The 19206-nt window shown below is 39.4% G+C and overlaps 1 pseudogene; it reads left to right on the forward strand.

Moving 5' to 3' along the window:
* The first annotated feature begins 3543 nt into the window (after positions 1-3543).
* Positions 3544-4807, forward strand: LOC100580799 (annotated as a pseudogene).
* Positions 4808-19206: the final 14399 nt, after the last annotated feature.

Below are 19206 nucleotides of genomic sequence, written 5' to 3' on the forward strand. Positions count from 1 at the left end.
CTGTCTGTGCCTTGAACTGAGAATATGAAATCCTAACCTTTTATTTAGATGCAGCCAGCCCATTTCATAGTCCTTACAGTCTTTATTTCCTCTTAAAATCCTATTGTAATAGCAATCTCTCAAAGGCTCTTCTACAATAAACACTTCATTCCTCAAAGCTATAGATACTTTGCCACTGCTGTCCGTGGACGGCTAGTATCCCATCTTTCATTGGTGATGAAGTCGTAATTGCTTTCCAATCTAACAAGGTTAGATAATTAAATCCCCAATTCCTGTCTTTGAGCTTCTGCATCTTGGAACCACTTTTGGAAGCAGACTCTGTTATCAGTCAGAGTTTTCCCAGGAAAGTACTTGCCTCACTTGGCTTACCAGGAAGGGATGACTAAATACCAAGGGAATTACAAAACTTATAAAACTGTTGGAGGACTGGGGCAATTAAGGTTCATGGAAACACTGCTTCCTTTGAAGAAATGTGGAAATCGAGGAACCACAGTAAGTGACTGGTGATTACAGCTGCTTGAAGAACTCAAGTAGGTAATTCACAAAAGCTCACGCAAAAGGAGCTGTAAACTTCATGTTCGCTATCAACCTGGGCACCTGCCATCCATGACTGGGGAAGAATATTGGCTGTGCTCTCTTCTGCCTTCCAAATATTATGCAAGATGCTTTGTCACTAGCAGTGAGAGAGTTTAAGCAATGTATTTTGCAGGCTTCCAGACCCTGTTATATAGGAAAGAGTTAAGGACTTTCAGATTGACATTATGGACAGTCAATATTTGGCACAATGTATAACCATCAGCTTCTCAAAAATATTTAAAAGATGGCATCAAAAATAATATATGACCATTCATTTTTCTTATTGCCTTTCCAATAAGTAGAGGGTTATAGTGTTCTCATGATCTGCTGCTTATTTTTCCTCCTGTTTCTGACCAGTTATTTTGAGCTTTTAAGATGAGACTAAGCAGGTAAGAGGTATATAGAAAAGGGTTTAAGGACCTTGGGCAGTGACTAGGGAGGGAGATTTTAGGAGGGTTGGAGAGAAAGGCACAAGAGTAGTTACAATTTGAGAGCTTTGGATGGAAGGGGAAAATCACTTTTAGAACCGTTGTTTTGAATATATGTTTATTTCATCTTGCTTAAGAAACACAAACAAAGGATTTTAGTCATTTTGAAATATCTTGTGGTTGTCGCATTTTGTTTGTATGTTTGTTTATGGCAGAGATTCTCTAAGTGTGCTCCACAGGTCCCTAGAAGTCCCCAACAAGCTTTCAGGGATTCTGTGAGGTCAAAATTATGTTCTCCATAACATAAAGATATTGTTTGCCTTTTCTTAGCATGCTAAAATTTCTACTGATGTGCAAAAACAATGGTGGGTAAAAAATACTGGCAATTTAGCAAGGATCATACCAATGGCACCAAGCTGTACCTAAGTCAGTATGTTCTTCACCACCATGCATTTACATTACAAAACAAAACAAAATAAATTAAATTCCACTTAATAATATCCATGATGAAGTAATGAAAATTATTAAGGTTAAAATTAATAATTAAGATTCAATAAAAATTGAGTATGCATCACTTTAGTGTTCTCTGGGACAAAATGAGAAGTACCTCTGTGAAGTGCTTCAGCTGCATATCAACATATAATGTCCCAAGGAAAGGCATTCCTGTGACTGTGTTGTGAGCCTAACTAGCCAGTCCACAGAAAACCATTTTTACTTGAAAGAACAATTTAAGACAAACTATCATTATTCAGACTAGGGGATTTGGCAAACATGGTCTCCAAAATGAACAAAATGAGCCTATTCCTTTAAGGGAAATAATTTACACTGCATGTTGCCAATGATAAAATTCAAGCGTTTGCGTAAAAATTAACATTTTAAAAAACTTGTATCAAAACTATGAGCTTGACAGCTTCCCAGTACTTAAAGACTTTTATGATAAGATTAGTGGTGATATTAAATATGTGATGTTTTGTATTAGATAATGAAATATGTCAACATTTGGAAGACATGCATAACTCAGTGAACCAATATTTTCCAAATGGTCAATGCATGATGTCACAAAATCAAGTATGGGTTAAATATTCCATCAAAGTGCAAGACAGACCAACAGATTTTAATGTAAGAGTACTGAAAGGTCGCTGATATAGATTCATATGCTGCATTACAACTCACTTTTAACTAACCACCACATACTGAATTTTGGTGTAGTATAAAAGAAGAATATCCACAGCTATCTGAAATAGTTATTCAAAGATTTCTTTCTTTTTGAACTACATACCTGTTTGAGGCTAGAATATACGTATATATATATGTATATATATGGCAGAATATGCCACCCCAAAATACGCCATTTTGGCATAGAATTATTTTGAGCCAAAAGCACTTAAAAAATCACCACCAACAACAGTAGGTGCAATAAGTGTGTTCTAGCTCTCCACTTTTTCTTCCTGAAATCAGGAGATAAAACCCCTATATGGAAGGTGTTCTCCCTGTGTCAGAAGGAAAATAATATCATCAGCAAGGATGAAAAGTGTGGCCAAGAGATTTCTGTACAAACAGACTTTGTTAATAATTCATGTCTTCCTTTAGCCTCACCTCATAGTTTAGTAACTTTTCCATAAAAGTTACCATTGTGAAACCTAATATAAAAGCACTTAGAATCTGCCACTTCTTTGGGCCTTCATTTCCTTAAGTATCATGTAAAACATTAAATAAATTTGTATGCTTTTCTCCTACTAATTTGTCTATGTCAATTTAATTTTCAGGCCTAGCCAAAAAAACTCTTAAGAGTGTAGGGGTAAAATTTGCCTCTCCTATAGTGTGTGTGTGTGTGTGTGTGTGTTTATTTATATGTATATGTTTACATACATATATATGTTCATTTATTTGTTTATTTTACAGACTTTATGTTTGTAGAGCAGTTGTTTTAGGTTCCCAGCAAACCCGAGCAGAATATACAGAGATTTCCCACATACTCCCTGCCTCTCACATGCATAGCCTCCTCCATTATCAACATACTTGGTAGTTTCTTAGAAAACTAAACATTTACCATATGAACCAACAATCATGCTCCTTGGTGTCTACAAGGAGTTGAAAACTTATGTCCACACAAAAACCTGCACATAGATGTTTCTAGCAAGTTTATTCATAATTGTCAAAACCTGAAAGCAATCAAGACCTCCTTCAGAGGCGAATGAATACATAAACTGTGGTAAATCCACACAGTGGAATATTACTTGGCACTAGAAAGAAATAAGCTACCATGCCACAAAAACACATAAAGAAAACTTAAATGCATATTATTAAGTGAAAGACGTCATTCTGAAAAGGCTACATTACTATATGATTCCAATTCTATGACATTCTGGAAAAGGCACAATTACGGAACCAGCAGAAAAATCACTTGTTGCCAAAAGTTGGGGTTGAGGGTGGGAGAATGAATAGGCAGGTCACAGAGAATTTTTAGGGTGATAAAAATATATGATTATGTCGCCGGCAAAGCCCGAGTCTTATCCTCTCGCTCTCCTCCCCGGACAGCATGAGCTTCACCACTCGCTCCACCTTCTCCACCAATTACCAGTCCCAGGGCTCTGTCCTGGCGCCCAGCTATGGTGCCCTGCCAGTCAGCAGTGCAGCTAGCATCTATGCAAGAGCCGGGGGCTCCGGTTCCCGGATCTGCGTGTCCCGCTCCCCTGGCTTCCAGGACATGGCGGCATGGGGCCCGGGAGCCTGGCAGGAATGGGAGGCATCTAGAACGAGAAGGAGACCATGCAAAGCCTGAACGACCTACCTGGACAAAGTGTGGAGTCTGGAGACCGAGAACTGGAAGCTGGAGAGCAAAATCTGGGAGCACCTGGAGAAGAAGGGACCCCAGGTCAGAGACTGGAGCCATTACTTCAAGACCACTGAGGACCTGAGGGCTAAGATCTTTGCAAATACTGTGGACAATGCCCGCATCGTTCTGCAGATCAACAATGACTGTCTTGCTGCTGCTGACCTTAGAGTCAAGTATGAGACACAGCTGGCCATGTGCCAGTCTGTGGAAAGCGACATCCATGGGCTCCACAAGGTCATTGATGACACCAATGTCACTCGGCTGCAGCTGGAGACAGAGATTGAGGCTCTGAAGGAGGAGCTGCTCTTCATGAAGCACCACAAAGAAGAAGTAAAAGGCCTACAAGCCCAGATTGCCAGCTCTGGGTTGACCATGGAGGTAGATGCTCCCAAATCTCAGGACCTTGCCAAAATCGTGGCAGACATCTGGGCCCAATATGACGAGCTGGCTCGGAAGAACCGAGAGGACCTGGACAAGTATCGGTCTCAGCAGATTGAGGAGAACACCACAGTGGTCACCATGCAGTCCACTGAGGTTGGAGCTACTGAGATGACGCTCATGGAGCTGGGAAGTCCAGTCCAGTCCAGTCCTTGGAGATTGATCTGGACTCCATAAGAAATCTGAAGGCCAGCTTGGAGAACAGCCTGAGGGAGGTGAAGGCCCGCTACACCCTGCAGATGGAGAAGCTCAATGGGATTTTGCTGCACCTGGAGTTAGAGCTGGCACAGACCCGGGCAGAGGGACAGTGCCAGGGCCAGGAGTACCAGGCCCTGCTGAATGTCAAGGTCAAGCTGGAGGCTGAGATCGCTACCTACCGCCGCCTGCTGGAAAATGGTGAGGACTTCAATCTTGGTGATACCCTGGACAGCAGCAAATCCATGGAAACCATCCAAAGACCACTAACCATTGGATAGTGGATGGCAAAGTGGTGTCTGAGACCAACGACATCAAAGTTCTGAGACATTAAGCCAGCAGAAGCAGGGTACCCTTTGGGGAGCAGGAGGCCAATAAAAAGTTCAGAGGTCAAAAAAATATACTATGATGGTAGATATATGTCATTGTTCATTTGTCCAAAGACTGTCCTTAGAATGTGCAACACCAAGAGTGAACTGTAATGTGAACTATGGATTTTGGGTGATAATGATGTGTCAATGTAAGTTCATCAATTGTAACAAGTGTACCACTTGTTGATACCATTAGGTCCAATTTCTTTTAATATACTGGGAATGAATAATACATTGTAATTAAGGGATATTACCACTTTAGAATAAATGTAATGATATGTTCCATTCCTTCTCCTCTTTCTTTTATTTTCATTGTGAAAACCCAAAAGAATTTATGTGGAGAAGCAAAAATTTCTTAGTTTGCGGGGAGAAGAGAGAAAACAAAGCAAGGAAAGCTGGCACCCTATTTGTAGGGTCAGAACAGGTACTTATCAGAACAATTGAAAGGCACAGTAGGTGAGTTTCATAGGAAGTGGGGAGAATGTGTTTCAGAGCCGGGGTTCAGCCCTGAGAGGGCAGGTCTTAGTGAAAATATATGAGCATTAGGTGCTCCTGATGGGAGAGAAGGCAACAAAAGGGGGCACTAGAGGTGTTGATATCAAAGCAGCTGTTTCACATATTTTTTCATAGAGCCAGCCACACTTTAGCTATGCTGCACCCACATTTATCTAGAGACAAATAAGGTGCATGAAAGCTCCTAGGGCTTTAAGCTTTTAAAAAGCTCAGTGCAATTTCCAGCTTTTGCAGTTATTTAATCAAGGCAAGCAAGAGGGTTATAAATTCAACAACTTTGTGATTGAGATTAATGGGCTCAGAAGTTAACTCTTGCCTTCACAGTCAACTGAGAAGAGAACATCAGACATTAAAAATTCTCTAAATTAAATCTGCCTGCTTGGTGGCCTAAAACAAAACATGGCTCCTAGAATATAACCTTTTCATGGTTGGCAGCAGAGCCAGATTAATTGGTGGCCAGTTAGGATATTAACCTAGACTTGCAATGTGTAAAGGCTGATAAAGCATCACTAGTAATGTCACAAAATGAGTAAACATGGTTTCAAACCAGAATTTATTTCTGGAAGACTGTTCTATGACTTGAAGGAAACTTTTTATTATATTATATAAGGCTGATGATAAACTAGCCAAGAAGTTTTCTTAAAACTCTATCTTCATTTAAGCTGAGACTTCAAAAGCTGAGAATAACACAACGAGTTATAGATATCAAGTGATGCTCATATTCTTAAAATAAAGTGCTAATCCACCATGCAAAGAAGCTCCACCAACTTTGCAGGTTTAGGCAAACACCCATTTGAGGCTATAGGCAGGTGTGAGTTGAAGATGTTAGGTTGGGGGAGAGTAGTGGTTTTTGGAGAAAGTTAGTGGAGTACTGTGGCTGTCCCGTCCTAGGCAATGTTAGGGTGGTAGAGTGTGTTTACCCCCACCTTAAGGAAGAAGAGCTTAAAGAAAATTACTTAAAAAGTTTGACTTATGTTCCTGAGGTTTGTAGGGAGCTGTGACTGGACAAGTATAAAGACGGGAGAGTGTGGCTGCCTTGCTGGCATCAAGAGACGAAGCAGCAGAGTGGGTACAAGGCTCACAGAGGCCAGTATGTAGACTGCTGGGCTGGCTGGTCACACTTTGAGATTCAGCTAGTAGCAGGTAAGGTGACAAGCTCTCATGAAATGTTTTTTCCAAGTGGTTTCAGGTAGATTCCTACCACACAGTAAAAGCAAGATCACTATGGTGTTAGTTCCCCACCTCTCTAATGCTGGAATACAGCGCCAGGGGGTCGTGACACCGAATGAGAGGGGTGGTGTGGTAGTGGCTATTCTGCTGCTGAGGAGCAGACTCTAAACTACAGCCAAGCACTTTTACAGACTTACACAAAAACCTACAGCCATACTCTAAGAGGAGGGTGGGGGAGGGGAGAAGCCAGTAGAGAGCCCTGTTCTCAACTGAAATTAGGGAGATGTATGAGAAATAGTCTTGTGGCTATCTTCCACCAGATGGAAAGACAGATGAGAAACTGCCTCCATGGCAGCTCTTCACAAGGCTGCTTCTCTTCCTCTACTTCTGGGAGGAATCATGGGGCTTTCAGCAAAGACTTGGGTCAGACTGTGATAAAGCCTTGCACACAGTGGCCCATGTGGAAGCATTCAAGGTGGTCAGGGAGCTATGGTGATGCTGTCTCCCAAAGTCTGCCTTGGAATGACAGGTAGAAGACTGCATTGGAAAGTTGTTGCTTTGAATTTTGCTTGAACGGGTAGCCTGGAGGGTTGATGGGATCCCGCATTGTGGGGATCAACTGCATGCAGAGACCAGAGGCTAGGGCAGAAATCAGGAGCTGCAAGCGGAAGGAGGTACACATTCAAATTGTCTGAGTATAGTTGGAGGTTCTCAGTTTGGAAATCTCAGAAAAACTCTCAGAAACCGCCAACAAGGAAAAAGTCAGCCTTGAATATGCACCAAGCCCAGAGACTGGCACCAACAAGTACAGCCTCTCCTGCTGCTCTTTCAACAGCACCCCAGAGTCAGAATCTGTCTAATGAGAGTGGAGTGTTCTGAAAGAAGTACAGAGAAAAAAGAAAAGGCTGATTATGCATCCTCTTTGCCATTAGAGATTTTCAGCTGGAAGTCACCCAATATGGAGGAAGAGAGAAGCTTTACATTTGACTAAAGTTTGCACTTTTGGTGATGACCGATATTGGGGTTTGACTAGAAGTTCATGGAGGACTTTTTCTTTTTTCTTTTTCTTTTTTTTTTTCCGGACAGAGTTTTGCTCCGTCACTAGGCTGGAGTGCAATGGTGCGATCTCAGCTCACTGCATCCTCTGCCTCCTGGGTTCAGCTACTGCCTTAGCCTCTCAAGTAGCTGGAACTACAGGTGCCTGCCACCATGCTCAGCTAATTTTTGTATTTTTAGTAGCGACAGGATTTTGCCATGTTGGCCAGGCTGGTTTTGAACTGCTGACCTCAGGTGATCCATCTGCCTTGGCCTCCCAAAGTGCTGGGATTACAGCTGTGAGCCACCATGCCTGGCCCTGGAGGACTTTTAAGACATTATTTATAAGTGAACAAAAAAGCCAAAATTTCATTCATTGGCAGGGAAAGAACTAGCCTATGAGAGGATTTAAGGAACAATAATAAAAAGAATAACATTATTTTCTCCTTGTATCCTACTTGGTTCCACTTTTTTTTTTACATCAAGGCTACATCAACAACAGTAGATGGTGAGAAACTAACAACAGCAAGGTGAGTTTCCTTTTGCTGAGTGGGGTTTTCAAGCTTGAGCTGGAGTTGAATTGCCTAGGGAAATTGAAGAAGGACTGAAGCTGATCCCCCAGCTCCTTCTTTTCTGCCTCCCTCCCCTCCCCACATTTAAATAAATATTGAGAAAATGTTTAAGAAATATAGATGTGAAAGAGTGCCAGATTATTAGTCTGTTTGCTGCAGCACATACTTTGGTCCAGCCCTGGTCCAAGATTTGTTTCCCGCCTAGACTAAGAATCAAGTTGGAGGTAACTCTAAGGTGAATAGTTTTTAAATAAGAGCTGGAGCACTTCCTATTCCCAACTGGCCATCTTTATGACCATTTACTTGGGTTTTAAAAAATTGATCAGAGAATATGACTGTCTTCCTGAGGAGGTCACAGTTTTAATATGGAGGTGATTTATGCTTTATTATTAGGGCACATAGTGTCTGGCAAGTTTCACTGTTTTTGAGAAGTGAAACAACTTTTACATACATCTGCAGGTTCATATGAAGATAGTTGGTGTGCTTTCAAAAGATAATTTTTTTAAACAGAACAATTTATTATAATCAGGCCCCATTCAACAGTTCTTAGCTCTGGAAAAACTTGTACCTGGGTAAAAACTGGTTGATGATTCATGGCTGGATGAGAACTAGAGCATTTGGCTGCTAAAAATAGTGGTTAAGAGTTTCAGAGATTTTGTTATTGTCTTAACAACCAATCAGAATATTTTTCTTTTCATGCTACATAACTAACATAAATATTCAACTTTTGATTTCTAAATACCAAGATTAATACACCTCTGATCAAATAGAAGCTGAATGTCGGAGCTCAGATTTCACAGAATGGTAGAACTCAAAAGAACCTTGAATTATCTGTTGGCTCCATCTATGTGAATGTCCCTAGACCAGGAATTTTAATGTATTTTTGTGGCATCCCACATATAAACCAGGGAACCACAAGGTGAAATTTTAAGTACTCAGAATTAATTAACTTTAAAATGACGTGCTTTAACATACTCTTGGTAGCATCATTGGAGTATAATAAAATAAAGCATATAGTGAAGATGTCTTAAGTCCAAAAGGTTGGATTTCAGTGTCTGAAACCTGCCAAAGTGGAAGGTGGTCTGCTTAGAGTTTCCAGGAAGGGAACACCAAGAGACTGCCTTAGCAACCCATTCCAGTATTTTTTCAATGCATATTTGATAAGCAGGTAATCCCCATGGTAGGTACTGTCTAGTGTCCCACATACTACATGAGGGAAAAGTTAGTGTATTCCCTGTGAATATAATTGGAATGAGCAGAATTCTGTTTAGTGTAAAATGAGTCAGGGCAATTCTCACATCCATATAACGGGTAGGGGAACATGATGGTGGTAGTTGGACACGGAGCAGGTAGAATCATCCCCGTCAACTTATACTCACAAAGATGAGAGTTATTTCACATAAAAACCATTCAAAACATATATACTACCACCAAAGCAAAACTCAAGAGATCTCCCCACTTCCTTTTCCTATTCTAAAGTCAAATAGTACCCACATTTTTCTGTCAAAGCTGTCCCTTATGTTAATTTATACATGACTGTTTTTGTGTGAACATTATTTCAAGTTCTGAGTACCTGGATAATTTGTTCTGGATCTTTAACTGCTTAGACGGTTCTGGACCTCTTCCCACCTGGAAACAATTGCAAAGGGAGGAACAAAGAGTCATCCAAACCTCTGCCCACATGTAAGCTGTTCTTCATTGTCACCAGAAGGCCTCATAAACCATCTCGCCATCTATTGTCTTCCTTACAGTCTTGGCCCAGTCCCTGATGTATTTCTCCAGGTGCTCTTTGGGTTTCCCTTCTGAGTCCTTGCAGGATTCTTCCATTCTGCTCTTGCACCAAACCACTGAAGAATAACATCTTTCTGACTTACGCAAGGAATCCCAAACCATCAATTATATCACGATATTTGGAGGTTTGTGGGGTCTGAGGGAAGGATCACATTGGTGCCATCGTACTTATCCCTGGTTGTGTCTGCTTCCTCAGATCCTCTTCTAGTTGTCATCTGCTGCCTTCCCAATGTCTGTGTTTCTACTATTGACACTCTTTCCTACTTTCTTTCTTCAACTGCCTTGGAAAAAGCATTTTTTCCCCTGCAATTCTGGCAAATTGAATATTTTCACCTTGTTATATAAATATTTAAAAACTGTGACAGTTCTTAAATCTAGTAAATAATTTTTAAGAGTAAGATGAAGAGAAAAAAAACCTTTCAACTGTCATGAATGGGTTTTCCTGGGGGAGAGGGGAAGAAGTCTAAAGTTGATACATAACCTATAGGTAAATATACTAAAAGCTGGCCACGAAGGCTTTCAGATTTGTCTAAAGTGGGCTGTGATATGTAACTGAAATAAGTTCTAAAGGCATAATTTACTGAATGATGGGAAAACTTTCCTGGAAGTTAAATATTGGTTTTAAATGAATTGTTTCTTTCCATTTATGGGGACTAAGACTGTCAACATACTGCTGTGTGCTCTTCCTTTTTCTCGTGTGATTAATCAGAACAGCTTAATTGTGCCTTCTTCTCAGCTAGGAACATACATTGTTAGTATGTTACATATGTTATTGTCTTGGTTGTCTCTATAAACATGTAGATCTATGAATAGAAATTATCAATTGGATTAACTGAAAATTGAGTTCAAGGAAAATATACAACCCTCATAATATGATCAACTCATGTTTCTTGCAAAAATTATAAAAATAAGCCAGGTTTTCTTTTGGTCTTGCATAAAAATACACAGAGAAATTTAACAGTATTCTAAAATTTCAGTCTGGCAGGTATCTTCAAGGAAAAGAGACATTTAAGAGATAATATTTATTTATGAGATATGGTTAGATATGAATGATGGAATAGCTGTTGTCAGATGGAGCAGGTTATTTGTGTTTTCACATAAGGTAAAAGGCATACTCAGAAAAAATTTTTGTATAAAGTATGATGTACTCAGTAAAAATGGAAATTGGCTTGAATTATACTTGGAATTAGTCTAATATTGTGATAGATTATCTTGATTATAACACAAGTGAGTCTTTCTAGACTTAAGGCATTCTATAGTGGTATATAGGTTGTCATGGAAACTCCCCAAAATGTATTCATACACTATTTGGGGGCATTTCCACTGTACCGATTGACAAGTGGCTGATAGAGAAAGACTGTTCAGTTGATAGCTTACCAGAGTAGTTTTGGATTGGACCTCAGAGGAAAAGATAATGATTAGTTAGAATGCATATGTTACTTTGCATTTTTCAAACTATTTTGACATTCGAGTTTGGCATTCTTCGCAAAATTTATGCTGTAGGTCAGTATTCTGATTGCCCTCTTTATTTAGCTGAGAAAACAAAGGATTGTAGGCCTAGGAAGCATTTTCAAGGCATAGTCCTTAAGCAAGACCATAATTAAGTCACCAGGAATAAATTGTTCTGCACTTTATTCTAAAAAATCTTGAGTTTATTTGCAACATTCTAATGGAAAAGTGTTTTTTTTAAAAAAAAAAATTCAGTCTGTATCTCTCAAATAAAATTTCAGCACATTTATCACCAACAATAACAATAAATACAAGATTTCAATGTATTGAACGCTGGATATGCTGTAAGTACTCTACTAAACTTGTTCCCTTCATTATATTACTTTTTCTCTCACAACAGTTCTGTGAAGTAGGTCTTGTTAACACTATTTACAGAAGAGAAACCTGATTCAGATTAATTAACTTGCCCAAGTTTATTATAAAGTGGTAGAAGCAGAATTAGAAACCAGGTCTGTTTGATTCATAAGCCTGAGGGCTTACTCATTTTGCCACGCTTTCTGTTGCCATTTTATAGTTGCATCCAAAATGCATTTGTTGTGCATAGCACTGTGATAAGCATTGTACATGTAACATGCTTTTGAAGTAGGGGGGGCTAAAAAAACAAAAGTGCTAGGATTAGGGAACCAGGGTTCAAACCCAGACAGGACTAGTTTGTAGCTACTGCTCTCTCTGATTATTGGAAATATTTCATGAGGTTAAATTACAATGCCAGCCTCAGGGCTTGGTGTAGAGGTATAGAACAGATGGTCAATCCATTCTCCCTAAGTTTCACAAGGAGAACTATTCTCACCCAATTCATTCCCCTCACTTCAAGGAGTTAGCCTAAACAGAATGCAAACATTCCTTCATTCAGCAGATACTTGCTGAACTCTTACTGCCAAACACTGCCCTAAGTGTGCTGATATAATAGTCAACAACACAGACCATACTTTAGCTCATCTAGTGCAATTTTCCTGCTAAAAATCTTGCAAGGATGCCTCATTACTTATGGGATAATATTCACACCCCTTAGCAAGGAACAATTAGTAAATTAGAGGAATTTACCATATAGTTTGGAGAACATACTAAAAATAGGAGACCTGATAGGGAGAGAGAAGGCAGGGAGGGTGAGAGACGGCTGTAAAGAAGGCAGGAGGCTGATAGCCTATGCAGGACCATGGACTAGAGTTCAGGAGAGCATGAATTCTGCCTCCAGCTTTGAGCAACATATACGTTGTTCACTTCTCTGCCCTGACTCCTCGTTACCCTCTAAGTTCCGTGATGACAGGATTGTAGCCCCCTCATCGGCATATCCCTATGGACTGAGCCAGGCTTGGCACATACAAAGAGTCTAAATGCTCCAAAATAAAGGTTCTAAGTATTTGTGGAAACTTAAGTTTCTAAAACCATCTGGGTCATAGTTTTCTTCTGAAAATGAGGTCACATAGATCCTTGCGATACAAAATGTGGACCACAGATAGACAACATTGGCTATACCTGTGAACTTTTTCCAACCAAAGAATCCCAGGCTTCATCCCAAATAACTGTGGGTCTGTTTTTTCACAAGATCCTCAGGTGATTTGTGTGCACATTAATGTTTAAGATACACTGGACCTAATCACTTTTATAACTGATATTAGTAATTTTAAGACAAAATATGATCAACTCTATAATACTACACTCTAATGGTGTCTGCAGTTTTTATAAATATCAGGGGGCCCCAGTAAACTGCAACAGGATAGACTGAAATCCTGTAAACCTCTTCAGAAACACTGGCACCCAAGAGAGAAGGACTTTATAGCTCCTGACAAAGTTAGATGGCTGTAGACAGAACAGATTGCATTTGTCAACCTGGAAACGTTAAAGAAAGTTTGTTCTTTTGTGCAATCATTTAGCAATAAGGTAAGGCTTGCCAGCTAGATTTATTGGGATATTGGATTTTATGTTTCTTGTATCGAATAATATTTTTTACATTGTCTATGTCTAAATAAATCTGTCTTCTATTTTACATCGCCCTGTTGTATTGCTGCTTACAGATAAAGGGTTCAGGTAGCATAATTTGCTCTGCCCTTGGGACATGCTGCCATACGTTAAAACCCAGTCACACAGAGACTGTAGCAGAGAATTTCAATGTGTTCTGAAAAGTTGCACAGAAATAGTGATAAAAAAAAAAAAGCCCACCAAGAAGAGGTGATTTCTGATTTTGCTCTACCTAGTCTTTGCCTGGCAGGTACTGATTATGAGTGAAATTCAAACCGAAAGATGATAATTTCAAAGTAAAGTGTATGCCGTAAAAACCTTGCATACAATCCAATCCTTGCAACAGCTGTTTTGTAACATATGGCTTTATGTCCATCAATATTCATTAATGTTTGACTCTTTTTATGGTATACATAGAAAAATTAAATCTCTAAATAATAGTAAAAAGAAAAAACGGCAACCAGATTAGTTTAAAATATAACTTAAAATTTCACAAAGGAAATAATGACTATTGTAAGGAAAATTAATGTAGACCTTTCTTTGTGCTTATAAAGGAATAGAAATGTGCTCTCACATTGAAAAAGAAGGATAAAATATGTCCATTTGTATTACAGTCTTTATCTGTTAGTCTGTTTTATGATTTGATTTCAGGTTTTCATTGTTCCAATGCAATTTTCCAGATTGAATCATAAAAGGATTATAAACCACAAAAGTCATTTTAAATTCTACACGGACTTAATACACCCACTGCAATTCTATGCATCTGTCTTTCAAATTCTGTAAAATATTTGTTGACACTTTCCCTTTCACTTGTTTTTTACAATACATTTTGTATAAAAATTTGTCAAACACTGATGCCTGTCTTATTGATACGTTTTAAAATGTGGCAGCTAATCAGCATAATTTCAATGTCAAATATGCTGGTGTTTTAAATTTTTTTCTGTATTAAAATACTATCCCCAATTTAAATCAGTTGATAATGCAGCAGAAATAAATACAAGCTTAAGTTAAAAAAAAAAAAAAAAAAGCACGTTTTTCCTCTTCTAAGTCTCCATCTGACAAAAGGATGGCTGTGTCTTTCTCTTCCACTGTAAAATGGGGCCACTGTTGATAGCACTGGGAAACTTAAATGGTCCATCTTCCTGAGCACCCTTGGAAGATAGACTGTATTTGAAATGGAACTGGGAAAAGGGAAGAGAAATGAATTCCTCTATCGGGAAAAATAACAACAGCAGACCCAGATTACTTAGGCAAGTTGGCTAACAGGACACTTATTTTTCAAGCCTTAAAAAAAATGTAGCCAGTATCTCCCTCAAATATTCTCCTCATAATTCAAGGAGATGGTTCTTACTATTTGCCTGAGATGCAAGTGTAAGGCCCCAGGCCAGGTTTACCTGGGAGATTCAGACATGTTCAAGAGGTAGGTGAGGCTTCCAGAGAAGCTTCAGGGGAATAATTACATTTGGAGCAGACAAAGGATAGAGAAGAAGCTTTATTGGAAGGAATTCAGCCTAAGGGGGTCAGAATTGAGGCAGGCACATCACCTCTGAAGATAGATTCTGCGTGCAATAATGCGTGTGCACTGCCAGCACATCCTCTGGTCTTTCCACTTCCATCCCCACTCTTCTGTTCTTGAGATTTGTTCCTAAGCTCAAGGAAGAGAAACCTGAGAAGCAAGGTTGCCCTGCCTCTGACTCACGTAACAGAGGGGCACACGAATGTGGCGTGAGATAGTTTATCCCTTTCAGGAAAACTAGTATTGAGGGATGGTGAAGTATGAAACAGGATTGGCAGTGAGTTCAAATTAGCAACAAACTACGTCTTTGCAATGGCCACAGGTCTACATGGCTAGTGTCAGAAGTAGACCCAGCACTTTGTGAGGCCGAAGCAGGTGAATTGCTTGAGGTCAGGAGTTCGAGACTAGCCTGGCCAACATGGTGAAACCCCGTCTTTACTAAAAATACAAAAATTACCTAGGCATGATGATGTGTGTCTGTAATCTCAGCTACTTGGGAGGCTGAGGCAGGAGAATCGCTTGAACCCAGGAGGCAGAGGCTGCAGTGAGCGGAGATTGCGCCATTGCCCTCCAGCCCGGGTAAAAGAGTGAGACTCTGTCTCAAAAAATAAATAAAAATGAGAAGTAGAGGAGGCCCATAGAACCTCTGCCTCATGTCAGAGCTATCTGTTTCCATCTCATCCCTGATTGTTAGCTTGTTCACAGCAGAGAAAACTAACCTGCACTCTGCAATTCTCAAAGCCAATATCTCAGGTGAGGGATATGTGGGCTTTAGGCATGACTAGTCCATTATAGATTTCTGTTATACTCTACTGCCTTTGGAAGGAAACCTACCAGCAAGAGTGTTCGTTTATTTGTGATTTTATTGGTTTTTATTCAACCTTTGGCTCAAAAGACAGCAATTAGCTTTAGGCATCATGTAGATACCTGATTATTGATAATTATGCAATATCTGCATGTTAATACTACTGTGAGAGTCAGCGTTGGTAGAAATTATCTGTATATAATCTGTATACATGATCTGTATAAATGAAATGAGACCACTGTTAATTGTTAGAGAGTAACTTTTTTACTTCAGGGAGAACTGGCTCCTCTTTGAAGCCCGCCTATAAATAAAAGCAAGTGAGCTCAAGTTTCCTAAATGTGCAGGAGATCCCAATCACATACTCTTCTGAGTGTCTAACCGTAGCAGGACCACCCACTTGCGTGGAGGCTGACTTCCTGGTAGTCCTGGCTATGTGATGTTGGCAAGTATCACTTTTCACACTGGCAGTTGGGCAGTGGAGAAAGAAATTCTTCTTTTCCAGAAGAATTTTTAAAATTAAAAAAAATATTTCCAGAAAACTGGTTTGTGTTCTATCCTCCTGCCTCACCTTCTTTTTAACTTTTAGTTATGTAGCACCACTTTTTGATGAGTTGACTGCAGCCCATAAGGGAGTGTGTACTTCTCTCTGCTGGTATTGAGGCAGTCATTAATTTTCTAATTGACACTCCAGTCACCTGATACGCGCTGCAAGTGGGCTTTTATTCTTACTGGGAGAGGTGATTCCAAATCTTCCAGTCTTTCTGATGGCAATTTTTCGTGCTGGTGCTACTAATGTCATCCAAATAATTCCCAGTAGATTGCACAACTGGAGAAGCAATGTCTAGCACATGACCACACAATAAACGTTTTTATTTGACAAAGAGCCTCTATCAAATAGACAAAAACTACAGCCTATTTTGTGCTTGCTTTGAGTTTGTAGTTACTGATAAACACATTTTTGTCAGATACTAATCCAGAAAATACCCATGTTGCTAAAAAAAGAAAAAAAAATCCAAATTAGGGCAGTTGTTAAGAGTAACCTCTTTGCTTTATTTCCACAAAAGATAATAACATTTTTCCTGAAACGTGTGTAGTCAACATCTTGAGTTCACTACTCACTTTCCTGTATTCCCACACATGTTCACAACTCAAACTACTTGCCCTTTCTCCACAACACAGACCTGAGGGTACCTGGAAATCTCTGCACACTTCCTGATATGTATGGTGAGTGGGCCAAAGGTAAAGATCTGCTATGGGCATGCCATTGCCTCTCAGCTAGCTATGCCTCACCTCTCTAGTTCTCCACTGCCCAACTGCCAGTGTGAAATGTGATACTTGCCAACATCACGTAGCCAGGACTACCAGGAGGTCAGCCTCCATGCAAGTGGGTGGTCCTGCTACACTTAGACACTCAGAAGAGTACGTGGTTGGGATCTCCTACACATTTAGGAGACTTGAGCTCACTTTGTTTTATTTATAGGCGAGCTTCAGGAGGAGCCAGTTCCCCCTAAAGTAAAAAAGTTACTCTCTACTAATTAACAGTGGTCTCATTTCATTTAACATTTAAAAACAAGTTTGTGAATATTTTCCAGGAGGCAGAATCACAGAGTTTCCATGGGAGGAACAAAATGAACAGGTATCAGTTTGTTTGTCCAACTCCCAGAGGCATCATTGTGCTCGGCCTTTTCCAGGGCTAAATGGCTTTCAAAAATTAGCTTGTTATAGGCAGCACTTTACGGCTAGGATGGTAAGAATCTTAGAGCTTATCTAAGATTATCTAGCTTATCTCCTAATTTTACAGATGAAGATACTGAAATCTATAGAGGATGACTAAATAAGATAATTCATGTAGATTGCTTCCCACACTAACACGTAAGGGCTCAACAAATATTAGCTATTATTATATTGTTCTGCAGTTTGCTCTCTCTTGAAATACATGTATCCTTAAAACTATATATCATGAGATTCTTTCTTGGTCTATTTCATCCAGTTGTATCCATGTATCACTACTTTTTAAATAGTTCTCAATTAATGGACATTTAGGTTATTTGGGTTATTTCTAATTTTTTTCCCATTTCAAACAAAGCACAATGAACATGCTTACAGGTGGAGCTTTCCATACCCATGTATTATTTCTGTAGGCTAGATTCCTAGATGTGGGATTGCTGAATGTGTATATTTAAATTTTAAAAGCTACTGTCAAATATTTTTTTCCAGGGCTATTCCATGAATTTCAACTTCATCAACCATGTATAAAAAGATTTCCCCACAACCTTGCCTATACTGGAGGCGATCAATCAATAAAAGTTTTTTTTTTCAATCTAGAAGGTTAAAAAGAGGACAATTTGTTATTGTTTTAGTTGGCATTTCCATTATAATTATTGCCATTGGGCTTCTTTCCATGTGTCTGCAAACATTTGCATTTTTCTGTGTATATCCTACCATAACCTTTGCTTATTTTTCTATGGGTTATCTTTTTTTTTCATTGATTTATAAAAGTTATTTATTTATTCAAAAAATGCTTATTGCCTGTCTGTATGTGCCAGATGATGTCCTGGCACCGAGGCTGTAACAGTGATCAATGACTATCATTTGTTTAATACTTAGAATAAACCAGAGGTCATGCCAGGTGATTCTCACAAAAAGAAACAAAAATCCTGTGAGCTGAGTTCTGTTGCTATCCACTGTGGGTCATTAAACATGCTGAGATTTAGAGACTTGCTCAAAGTCATATAGCTTGTGAATGGCAGAGCCAGAACTTCATCCCAGGCTTGTTTAACATTCCTCATTATCCGAGGAATTGTGGATGAGGAAAGACTCAAGAACTTACCCAGAGGGATTGTGGCCTGGAGACAAAGTTCCTTGCAGCAAGTGCCTCAGTTTGAAGTTAATTCTGAGAACCATTAGAGAGTAGAGCTGAGGATAGTCTAATTAAGGACATTTAACTCTTTGTTTGTTACAAGTGTCACAAATATTTCTTCTCAGTTTTATTGCTTGACTTTTCTTTGGAGTTTTTGGAGTATGTTTGGTACAAATGTAAATTTAAAAATTGTTACATATCTGTCAATTATTTTCCTGTATGGTTTCTGGATTTTGTTTCTGACTTAGAAAAGCATTTTCCAAGTCTAGATTATGATAAATTACCTAATATTTCATTTGAATACTTTATGACTTTGATATATATATACACACACACACATATATATATAGATTTTTTTTTTTTTTTTTTTTGAGATGCAGTCTCGCTTTGTCGCCCAGGCTGGAGTGCAGTGGCATGATCTCAGCTCACTGCAAGCTCTGCCTCCCGGGTTCACGCCATTCTCCTTCCTCAGCCTCCCCACACCTGGATAATTTTTGTATTTTTAGTAGAGATGGGGTTTCACCGTGTTAGCCAGGATGATCTCGATCTCCTGACCTCGTGATCAGCCTACCTTGGCCTCCCAAAGTGCTGGGATTACAGGCATGAGCCACCGTGCCCGGCCATGACTTTGA

The sequence above is a fragment of the Nomascus leucogenys genome, chromosome 2, assembly GCF_006542625.1.
Source record: "Nomascus leucogenys isolate Asia chromosome 2, Asia_NLE_v1, whole genome shotgun sequence".
NCBI classification, from domain to species: Eukaryota; Metazoa; Chordata; class Mammalia; order Primates; family Hylobatidae; genus Nomascus; species Nomascus leucogenys.